Source organism: Momordica charantia (genome assembly GCF_013281855.1).
Source record: "Momordica charantia cultivar OHB3-1 chromosome 8 unlocalized genomic scaffold, Mcharantia_2.0 BLBB01000008.1, whole genome shotgun sequence".
NCBI classification, from domain to species: Eukaryota; Viridiplantae; Streptophyta; class Magnoliopsida; order Cucurbitales; family Cucurbitaceae; genus Momordica; species Momordica charantia.
The window spans coordinates 18402907-18415011 of record NW_028275166.1 but is presented as its reverse complement, the minus strand read 5'-3'; the positions used below and the strand labels follow the sequence as shown (position 1 = coordinate 18415011).

Sequence of the window (12105 nt, the reverse complement as noted above, 5' to 3'; positions counted from 1 at the left end):
TAATAGGTATAGTGTATGCCCTATTGTATTTGTAACGCACCGCGTTACTCAAGTTAGGTTACCCTCGAGTCTCGGGGCCTTTTTTTTTCTTAGAAATCATTTGAATTTAATTTAATTGTTTCATTTCATTTTATTTCGAGCTGCTGCAGTATTCGTTTTGAGTTATTGGCTGGTATGTACATATTTAATTATTGTTTAACAAAGAGTTTGGTTTCTTTGGCAATTGTCCTGGGTCGTTGGGCCGATTACTTATATCTATTATTGGAGATAATCAAGCTTAGGGATGTTGGGACTAGGATTCTAATTTTTGTTTCATGGGCCTTGTTTTGTTTTAACAAAAGTAATTGGGTAACTGGGCCTTCTTTATTTTAAAACAAAAGATAAGTGAAGGGAAAACCCTAGTCCCCAAACTCATCTTCTTCATGAAACACCAGCCGCCCCCCCCCCTCCCGTTTTCCTTCTTCCCATTTCTTCCTTCTACCCGTCAACCTGTCCCTCCCCGACGCGTGCTAGACAGCCGGCAACCCTTGATGCAGCGGCACACCACCTTGGGGAACGGCAACAGGCGTGCGGCTTCGGACAGCAGCGATGCGCGACATTGGACAGCAGCAGGCACACAGCTTCGGGCAGCAGTAGGCGCGCGCAGAGTCAGGCAGCAGCAGGCGGCGGCGGTTCAGCATGGGTGCTGTTTCTAGACCATTTTCCAGCGGCGCAGTCCCCCCTCGCGAGCAGGTTCGATCTCCCTTGGTAGTTGGAAATCACGGCGTGAGTCCTTGTTGCACACAGTGTCGTGGATATCGATAGCTGAGTTTTTTTTTGTTGATACAATAGCTCGGACAACAGCAGTTTTTGCTTTCAGCTTCTACCCATAACCATTAGAAGCTCGATATACGCAACCCACATCCAATCAAGTTAGGCTTGAGTTAACCACACCTAAACGAATTCGATTTTGCGGTAATGAACGTTGCAAGATCCCTTATAATGAATTTCGATGGCTGGAAATTTTGTGTTAATTATTTTTGTTTGTCTATTGTTTCTTAGGTGTTGAATTGACGCAAGATTTAAGACTGTACCAGTGTGTAAGTAGCACCAGGGAGCGGGTGCGTGCGTTATTGAGTGCTAATGGAATGGTTTCGTGCTGATTTTTATTAAGTTAATTTATCTCATGTGTATAGAAATTGTTAATCTTGGTTTCGTGAACTACTACTGAATACTGTTGGGTTACATGTTACTGTTCTTATTGGTAAACATTATGAAAATGCATGGTTTCTTATTGTTGGATATGACTGGACAGTTTTGATTGGTATGGTAAGGAGCAATCGATCTACGACGTTTGAAAACACGTTAGAGATGAAATGCATGTGCTAATTGTATGTTATTTCGTTTTATGTTTGTTTAGTTGGAAGCTGTTGGGTTATTACTTTTGCTTGGTATGATGAAAAGCATGCAAGAAATTTGGGTTGTAAATCGATTGTGTCTTCGACACTATAACTATTGGAAATGTGGATGACTTATGGATTGTCTTGGAGGGATTAGTGGGGGTTGTCAACAGTGATGGGACGAGTTGGTTGTTTGTTATTCTGTGGGTTGTCTGAAGTGAAAGTGCATACTAGTAGTTGGTTATTCAAAGCCCTTGCAGTGGATGACTTGGGGATTATGCGATAAACTCTTAGCGAATGATGATCTTGTAATGTTTGGGCTATCGTGTAATGAAAAGTGGATGTACAGGTTTTGTAGTCTCGTGGGCAATGGTTGAGGCGGTTACGTCACTACTGGATGTCGAGGCCCCGGGGGTAGTAGGTCGGGGGTCGACAGACCAGTTCTGGTAGAGATGAGTGCCGAGGTTCCGGGTACAAATGGTCGATGATCGACATGATGAGTCTAGTTGGTGATGAGTATTGGGCCTAGACGTGGTGACGGTCAAGGACCAATACGTCGGGTAGTCATCGAGACCTTGGGGATAAATGTCAAGGACCGGTGCACAGTTCAAGGCCTTGGGGATAAATGACAAGGCCAAACACCAAGCTTCTGTAGAGGAGTGTTGGTGTCTTGGGTATTAATGTCAATGACCAATATGTCTTGAAGAGTTAGACTTGGAGGACTAACATAGAGTGGTGCTTATGAGCAACAGTTCAAGGCCTTGGGGATAAATGGCAAGGTCGAACGTCAAGCTTTTGTAGAGGGAGGTTGGTATCCTGGGGATAAATGTTAAAGGCCGATGCGCCTCGAAGAGTTAGACTTGGAGTACTAACTTAGGATGTAGAGCGAGTATTAGCTCAAGGGGGTCTAAGGCTAGTGAGTCGTGTAGTCGAAGCCACAAGAGTCCCGGGGTTTGGATGTTTGTGAAATGTTAATCTAATGTTATTATCTCTTGCTGTTTGAATTCCTAGTTATTGTGTTTGATGTCGCTGTGATTACGAGCATGGTGTTGTGATTATTTAGGGAGGGCTACTTACGGAGTATTTTATATACTCACCCCCTCTCTACCTTAATTGTTTCAGGTGTGAACAGGGCTCCCGACCGTGGTGATGACGTGGAGGAGGCTTGACCGAGGAGGGATCACTAGTTGCATTTGGTTAGGATAGCGGAAACTGCAGTTTCATTACTATGAGCGTTAGAAACTTATTGTTAGGGGTGTACTAGACATTGGGTTGACTCACGAAACGTTTTTCCTTTTCTCTATTCATTCTTCTTAGGCGAACTATTGTTTTGCGGTTATTATTATTATTCGAGTCACTGGTGTACTTTGAGTTACTGGACCAAATGATTGTTTTCTTTTATTTCGATTGCTAGCCACTGAGGCAGGTATGAACTTTTTTAGGAATTGGTTGTGTTATGAGCCCCTGATTATCATTAAAGTAACTGATAAAGGAACTAACTCAATTATGCATGAGAACTCCCTTATACAAGGTGAACCCCCACAACAATAATAAGAATAACCCCAATAACAAGATGATGAATCAACCCCAAGAAAGCTAAACAGATTTGTGCTTGGAAAAGATGATCAATGATCAAGAATGAAGGAGAACTTGTTCCTATATTCAAGATTTTGAACTCTCAACAACCTAATAGATCAAACTAGATTGAAAGTTCTAAAACATGCATTCTAACCCAAGAATACAAAGAAAGCTTAAAAGCTTGAGAGAGACTAAACTCAATCTGAATTTTTCATTCATCAAAATGTTGTGTTTGAAAAACAAATGTACATCCCTATTTATAGTAATTCAAAAGACATAATGAAAAGACACGACCCTTGGATGAAAAGACACAACCCTTGAAAAATACATATTAAATTAAATATGTGGATGAATCTGGATTTTTAGATTCATGAAGTTTCTTGGAGGACAAGATGTCTTTTCAAGCTTGAAGGGATGCAACTCTTCACCAAGTGTGAACACCTTAGCTTGGAAGTGACCATTCAACCTTTCTTGTAGTCTTTTAGCTCTAGCTCTTGTGATTGGACCTTGTGGCATAATGATTGGCTCATGAGTTGACTTTGAGCATAAGCTTCATTTGAGCTGATTTGAGCTTCCTCCTCTTGTAGGCTTTCCTCGTACACTCCGTGATCACTCATTTCTATATCAGTTACCCTAGCCTCTACAGTAACCAAAAGCAGTAGTGAAAGAGTATAACTCAAATCCCAAGAAAAGTCAGGAATTGCGCCGGGTGCATTTTCCCAACATAGTGTGTTTTCCATGTTTTGCATCAAAACTAAGGTAGGAGACAATGAGGCTGAGTTTTATTAAATTGCTTATTAGTTAAAACCTCAAACAACAACGTTTCATCACGTTTTTCTTCCTAAATCACTATTGCATATTTGAACCATTTCACTGTATTACTTGATTTTGAAAAGCAACAAGTCCTTGAGGATTCGACCTTGGATTACTTCTGAGTATTACTTGTGACCGTGTGTGCTTGCACGAGTCTCTAATCTTTTTAAAGGTAGAGGAAGTCCCAACAAGTTTTTGGCGCCATTGTCAGGGACTTATTTTCAAAATCATATTCTTTTTATCAAGTGAATTGTTTCATATTGCGATTGTTGCATGCCTCTATTCCTTGAGATTAATTGTTATATCTAACCTTAAAGGGCCAATTTTTTTTTTTTTTTAGCATAAAGGCTTTCTTGTAGGAGTCCTTAAAGAGGTTAAGGCAATAATAGAGGTCAAGAAAACAAAAGAAAAACTGAAAAGGAGAAGTAAATGAAAAAATAAATTGGAGGTTATTTATATTGAACCAACAACAAACAGGAGTGTTGGGAATGGAGTCTCAATTTATGTATGACCTCTAATGGGAAGTAACATGCCCGTAGCTCCTGTTAATCAATTTTGTTTATATTGTGCTGATATTTGTCATTCAATGGAATATTGTCCATCTAATCCTTCGTCTTCTTATTATCTAGATCCGCCAGGAAACCAGCAAGAATTCAGCCCTTATTCAACTCCATACAACCAAGATTGGAGGGATCATTTAAATTTCTATTGGGGAGAGCATCAAGCTGAGAATATCCATCCATACGAGCATGCATTTCCACCAGAATTCCCAACACAACCTCACCAGGAATGTGAACAAACCACAGATGCCAGAGCAAATGCAATCATTCATGTCTAGCCTTGAAGAGACAAATTAAGCAAGTGGCCAATGAGTTAAGGAATAGTCCACCAGAAGCATTGCCTACCAATATGGAAGAGCAAGGTGAGGCATTCAATGAGTGGAGCGAGCTTGAAGATGACGAACTTGAGCTCCCAATAGATAATGATGACCCACCAATCCCTGAAGTGATAAACGAGGTACGCAAGAATAAGGAAGTTGAACTAGAGAAACCGATAGAGGTAATGGAGCATGAGGTTACAATGGACCTAAACCCATCACCTCTAAATATTGGACCACTTTTCCCTTTCCCTCTATGCTCTTTAGAGATAACCCAAGACATAAAGACGGAAGAGTTGACCAAACCTGTCAAGGATCAAGTAAGTGAAGAACTAGGAGAAGATGATATAGGTTCAGATGAAGGGTTCTATGTTAATGTTTCACCGCACATTCCAGTTTTAAAAAACCAATGCATACAAGTAAGTCACCACCCCTCAAGCTAGACCTTGAGCGAAACTGTGACATGGTAGTAGCAGAAGAGAGATCGACGAGCTTAAGGAAATGAGTGAAAGTTGAAAGCCTCCAACGTTCTTTAAAGTAAAATCAGTAGGAGGGAAGTTTGTACATTATTGTCATGTTTACTTTTCAGTTTTTTTTATGTCCTTAACGTTTTAGTAATTTAATTTTCTTAGTATAGGATTGCAGTTCCTAAGAAAATAAATAAGGCAAAGAGCAGTGAGAATTATTCCATAAGAAGGAACAACAAGACTTAAATATGGAATGCCTAGAAAAAACGGCACTTGGTGGCCTTTTTTTTTTTACTCATCGGATTAATCGAGGGAGTTTTCTAACCCTTTTTTCGTTGTTGACAGAACGTTGTTTTGTTCATGTGTGCTTAGTCATGATATTTTATAGGATAAAGATCCGACCCTCATCAAAATTACGCCAAACGTAATTTAAGAGGAAAAAAATCAATTTTTGAGTTATGGATTAGGGCTTTCGTGTGCTTGATGTGGGTTATGTTTAAATGGGCTTTGGGTTGTTTTTAAATAAAAAAGAGACCCAATTTTTAACCCAAATATGGTTTTAATATGTTTTAAAACATAAAACAAAAAGTCCTAGGATTTCAAATTCCCCATTCACGATTTTCACCAAGATTTTCTCATTTGTTTTCAAATCTTCTCTCAAGAAATCTCGAAGAATCTCAAAGTCTCTCTCATCTCTCTTTTTCGGCAGACCTAGGGTTTATTGGGGGGTTATTCTTTGTTGATCGTGAAGCAAGACCAAGAACCATGGAAGGTTCATCTTCCTCCAAGACATACGACAAAGAGAAGGAGAATAAGAAAGTGTTGTTGCCTCCACCAACTAAACCGGGTATGATTCATCTTGAACCTCTTAGGATTTCTTATGAAAAGCTAGTTTTTGATCCTAGGGAGCAAAGAAGAAAATATGAGGAAGCTATAAGAATGAACCCTAGGAGAAATCTTTCCATAGGTGGCACAAATTCTGAAAAAAAATCAATATGGAATCTAATGATGCTAGGAATACTAAAGAGGGTCATATTGAGAAGAAATTAGGAGTTAATAAAGTCTATCTTGGAAAAAAATCAATCTTTAGAGGAAAAAGGTGCTGCTTTAGATGAAGAAATTGCTAGACTTCATAAGAGAGTGGAGATGTGCAATAAAAACAAAGAAATTAGGGATAAAGAGAATGTGATGGTTTATGCGAAAACTGAGGAATTAAACGTAAAATGGCAATAATTCATGGAAATCTCAAAGAAATTGAGTGAGGAGATTCAGTTTGAGTTAAATAGCATAAGCATATGTCGTAGGATGAATTATTCTCAAGATTGCACTTCAAGGAAGTCAAAAAGTTGTGTTAACTCAAGAAGGCAAATAAGAACGAGCCATTGAAATTTTCAAGAAGAAAGAAGTGACATGTCCAACGAAGAAAATGATACATCTTCAAGCTCCAAAAATACAACTCACAAAGTAAGGAACAAGTTGTTAAGGCTTATCATTGGACTAACTTGATTCGTTTTGATGTAGGAAATGAAGATCTTGATTTGAGGACAAATCCTTTTAAAGAAAGGGGGGATGATACGAATCAATTTGTGACAAATTACAAGAAGCAAAGCAAAGAAGATTCAAGAGGCTTTCATATTACATCTTCAAAGGCTAGCTAATGCACACGAGGAGACAAAGATTTATGAGGCCAAAATTCTTTACAATCTTAATTTAATGAGTCAAGAAGAGAATGGAGCAAAGATGGCACGGGAAAAGTTGTCTATTTTGAGAGATGGCACAGAGGACAAAAAAAGTGTGTAGATTGGTGAACAGGTGCCCTTTGCAGATTGCACCTCTTGGGAGTTTGTGATGTCAAAGCTTGTCAAATCTCATCCAAACGTAAAGCGCCTCCTACATGTGATTTCCAATACAATTTAAAGCAATTCTACGTTTTTCGATTCACATTTAGTTGTCTAGTTTGATGTGCAATCATGTTTTAATTTGCATGTCTTATTTTCTACAATTTGCATTAAATAGGATTTGAAAGACTTTTGGTGTTCCTCATGTTGAACGACCCTTTGGCCTATTTAAAGGCTTGTAATCACCTTGTTTTGGCAGATTGAAACATATTGAAATTCAAGAACTTTTGTTCCTTAACACATTTGGTGTTGCTTCTTTCAAATCTTGCTTTAGGTTTGATGTTAAATCGATTCATTGGATTAGTCTCGATCAAGCTAATTCTGGAGTGAGTCGTCTTAGGATCTAGGAGTGACCATCGTAGATTTTAAGTTCGATCTAAGAGTGATTCATCTTCTAACCGTACTCTTGGTTGGAATCATTCGGTAAGTTAGTCGTTTTGTGAATGTTTGCAAGGATCCTAGAAGGACCTTTAGTTTTGTAAACCCGAGCAACCTTGGCGCTTATCACCTTCTTAAATAGGCAAATTACATGCAACTCTTGCATGTCAAAGTTCACTAAAATCTTACAACACATATTCCACTCATGCATGGCATGGCTAAGTGTCAAAATGCATGTCTAAGTTCGCCAAAAGTTTACAACACATACTCCACTCATGCATGGCATGACTAAGTGTCGAAATGCATGTCTAAGTTCACCAAAAGCTTACAACACATATTCCACCTATATATGCCATAGTTAAGTGTCAAAAAGTGGATTTTTTTTAGATTATTTAAATGTTTTACTGAACAAGTTAGTGGAATTTTCCACCAACTTGGTTAAAAACATTGTTTTAATCTTCTTACTCAACTTTTGACTTTCTGTGGTGTTTAATGAAATTCATGCCTCCGATTATGAATCCGCATTCATAATTTTAATATTTAAATCCTATTTAAATATTTTGACAAGATTTCTCAATTGATATCATATATCAATTTCTTAATCATATCTCATATGATTAACCTAATTCGTAGGATTCGAATTATTCCTCACTCACATGCTTCCTAGTAAACCAACTTGGAGGTCACCCAACCCAAGATTGCTTCAAGTCAAGCACGCTTAACTTTGAAGTTCTTATAATCGAGCCACCGAAAAGGAAGGTATACCTTGTTGGTATAGGTAGTGACTATTAATTCTTTTAAGCCTTTCTTGACCATTCTTCCATCATCTCAGGATCCCTCTCATTCAGATGTGGTATCGGTTCATTCATGTATCCACCCTCTCCGACGTCACATTACCTCTCGTTCCTTGAGTCCCACCGATCCTCTAATGCACAAGGATTTGTAGTCCAACTATCAAATAAAAAAATTTTCTCAAACCTTTTGATGAGGGTGGCGTCAATTGTTCAAGACTTAGATTCAGCCTCTCTCTACTATCCCAAAATTGGGTAGAAGCGAATTCTTTCTTGCACCCTATGTCCATAGCTATCTACCTGGTCTTACCCCTGAAATGGGAGGCTTATTGAGCCAGCACTGTTGAGCTGCTCACACCCATGCAGATCTAATGATAATCCTGAGTAAACAGAAGTTCATATATTGTTAGCTCAGGATTAAGATCGAGTTATCTAGGCCATCAAAGTCGAGATAGTTAGTTTTAGACAGTACACAGTGTTATATAGTAAGAGTGACAATCTCATAGTCCGGTCTTATGCAAACTCTTTGCACAGGATGCCCCCACTCGCATGTCTTCACATGAATGAATTAGGATCACATCGTTTATACTAGCTACAAAGTGGGCTGCATCCATAGTGTCCCCAAAATAAGGCGCCCAACCTTATTCCCATACTATAGACCATTTAGACTGTTAACTCAAACTTGATCCATATTTATGTCTCTACATAAAGTTTAAGTCTCATGTAACAGTCTAGGATTCTTAGTTTATTGGATTTAGATCTAGTAAGAACATTCTTGGATCAATCTATTATGATTATAACCTCATAACAACTTATTGAATGATAAAAGTATTGATATGAACCAAGACTACTTTTTGTACGATACGATGAAGTATTTCTACAGTTTTCTATGGTTAAGTTCGAGCTAGGAAATTTAGCTAGCTATACTCGTGACCATTTCTTGGCCAAGAAAAGAATGAAGATGTCACAAGTAGCTTTATGGTTCAATTGTGCAAGTAAGTGCACTTCAATTTTAAGTCAAAGTCCACTTGGTCGGTAATCAAGTAAAGTCCACTTGGTCAAGTCAAAGTCAACTCCATCAAAGTCAAGTCAACTCATTCAATTCAAAAACCAAGTCAAACACTCACATCCCTCATTATGGACGGGATTGCAATTATTTTGGTTGGCTTTCCATGTTCTTAACCTTTTCATTTGCTTGTCTTTTCATTTCTCGTAAGTCATGTCTTTTCATTTACAAGTCTTTTAATTTCTTGTAAGTTACAAGTCTTTTCATTTGCTTAAGACTTTTCATATGGCTTGCTAGGATGGCTATATATAGCCTTGAGATGTCTTGTTGTAACACAATTTGAAGTTTAATGAAAAGTGAGTTTTCTCATTAGCTTGGTTGAGAGCTTTATCTCCCAATTCTTGTGCAATTTCTTGTGTCTTTAGAATTTGCATGTTAGGATCATTCAAGCGGTGTTGATCATACCTCTTGTGGAGTGATTCGAATCACGAATTTAGAAACAAGTTTTCCCTACTCTTGATATTGATCATCAAGGTAATCCGTTCTAAAACTTTTCCTTGGGTTGATTCCATACTTGTTTTCGGGGTTTTTGGGATTGAGTTCTATGGGTCTTGTTCGTTAGCAAGGTTCTTAGATCCAACTCTCAAGGGTTTCTTAACATATATCTAGCATTTACCAACTATGAGATTTTGGATATAAAACCCAACAAACTCCCACTTGTGATACGAATCAATTTGTGACCAATTACAGAAGCAAAGCTTAGAAGATTCAAGAGGCTTTCATATTACATCTTCAAAGGCTAGCTAATGCACACGAGGAGAAAAAGATTTATGAGGCCAAAATTCTTTACAATCTGAATTTAATGAGTCAAGAAGAGAATGGAGCAAAGATGGCACGGGAAAAGTTGTCTATTTTGAGAGATGGCACGAAGGACAAAAAAAGTTTGCAGATTGGTGAACAAGTGCCTTTGCAGATTGTACCTCTTGGGAGTTTGTGATGTCAAAGCTTGTCAAATCTCATCCAAACGTAAAGCGCCTCCTACATGTGATTTCCAAGACAATTTAAAGCAATTCTACGTTTTTCGATTCACATTTAGTTGTCTAGTTTGATGTGCAATCATGTTTTAATTTGCATGTCTTATTTTCTACAATTTGTATTAAATAGGATTTGAAAGACTTTTGGTGTTCCTCATGTTGAACGACCCTTTGGCCTATTTAAAGGCTTGTAATCACCTTGTTTTGGCAGATTGAAACATATTGAAATTCAAGAACTTTTGTTCCTTAACACATTTGGTGTTGCTTCTTTCAAATCTTGCTTTAGGTTTGATGTTAAATCGATTCATTGGATTAGTCTCGATCAAGCTAATTCTGGAGTGAGTCGTCTTAGGATCTAGGAGTGACCATCGTAGATTTTAAGTTCGATCTAAGAGTGATTCATCTTCTAACCGTACTCTTGGTTGGAATCATTCGGTAAGTTAGTCGTTTTTGTGAATGTTTGCAAGGATCCTAGAAGGACCTCTAGCTTTGTAAACCCGAGCAACCTTGGCGCTTATCAACTTGGACTAAAACTCCAATGGTACATTTTATTGAGTTAACAAAATTCGTAACCCTAGACTCTCTAGGTGACCCCCAAACACTTTAGCCGATAGGGCCTTAGTAAATGGATCAGCTAGATTCTCTTTCGAGGCTATCTGAGTGACGACCACGTCTCCCCGGTTTACTATCTCCCTGATTAGATGGTATTTCCGTTCAATATGCTTTGCGCGCTTATGGCTTCTAGGTTCCTTGAAATTTGCAATTGCTCCACTTTTATCACAAAAGAGAGTGATAGGCAGATGTATGTCTGAACGACTTCCAAATCAGTCAAGAATTTCCTGAGCCACACTGCTTCATTTGCTGCTTCACAAGCAGCTACGTCTTCAGCTTCCATTGTGGAGTCCGCAATGCAAGTTTGCTTTACACTTCTCCACACTACTACTCCTCCATTCAGAGTGAATACTAATCCCGATGTAGATTTTCTAACATCTTTATCGGTCTGAAAATCAGAGTCAGTGTATCTAGTAAGGATGAGATCCTTAGCATCATACACGAGCATATAGTTCCTTGTTCTCCTAAGATACTGAAGGATATTCTTAACGGCAGTCCAATGATCATATCTTGGGTTTGACTGATATCTGCTGACTATCCTTACTGCATAGCATATGTTAGGTCTAGTACATAACATAGTATAAATTAAGCTTCCAACAGCTTTAACGTAGGGAATATGTCTCATCCCCTCAATTTCTTGAGGCGTCTTAGGACACTGCTCCTGAGACAGGTGAATTCCATGTCTAAAAGATAATAAACCTCTTTTGGAATTCTGCATTTTATATCTATACAACATTTTTATCGATATAAGTTGCTTGAGACATGGCTAGTGTCTTGTTCTTTCGGGTTCCAAACTATTTGGATCCCTAGAACATGTTGTGCATCTCCTAAATCTTTCATTTGGAATTGCTTAGCTAGCCATTCTTTAACGTCAGATAGAAAACCTACATCATTTCCAATGAGTAGGATGTCGTCAACGTATAAAATTAGAAACGCTATAATGGAATTGACGATTTTCATGTATACACAAGGTTCGTCAACATTTTGCTCAAGGCCATAAGATTTGATCGCAGTATCAAATCTTGTATTCTAGGATCGAAATGCTTGCTTCAATCCATAAATGGATCTCTGAATCTTACAAACCTTTTGTTCTTGACCCTGTTCACTGAACCCCACTGGTTGGACCATATAGATACTCTCTTCAAGACTTCCATTTAGGAATGCTGTCTTGACATCCATTTGCCAAATTTCATAATCATAAAAAGTGGCGATGGACAAGAGTATCCTAATCGACTTTAGTATGGCAATGGGAGAGAAAGTTTCCTCATATTC

General features: G+C 38.3%; 1 long non-coding RNA gene across 1 annotated transcript; it reads left to right on the top strand.

Moving 5' to 3' along the window:
* The first annotated feature begins 467 nt into the window (after positions 1 to 467).
* LOC148209699 (uncharacterized) lies at positions 468 to 2754 on the top strand. Its single transcript, XR_015793091.1, has 3 exons — positions 468 to 954; positions 1042 to 1079; positions 2502 to 2754. It is a non-coding gene; the product is annotated as an uncharacterized LOC148209699 (long non-coding RNA).
* The last annotated feature ends 9351 nt before the right edge of the window (positions 2755 to 12105 follow it).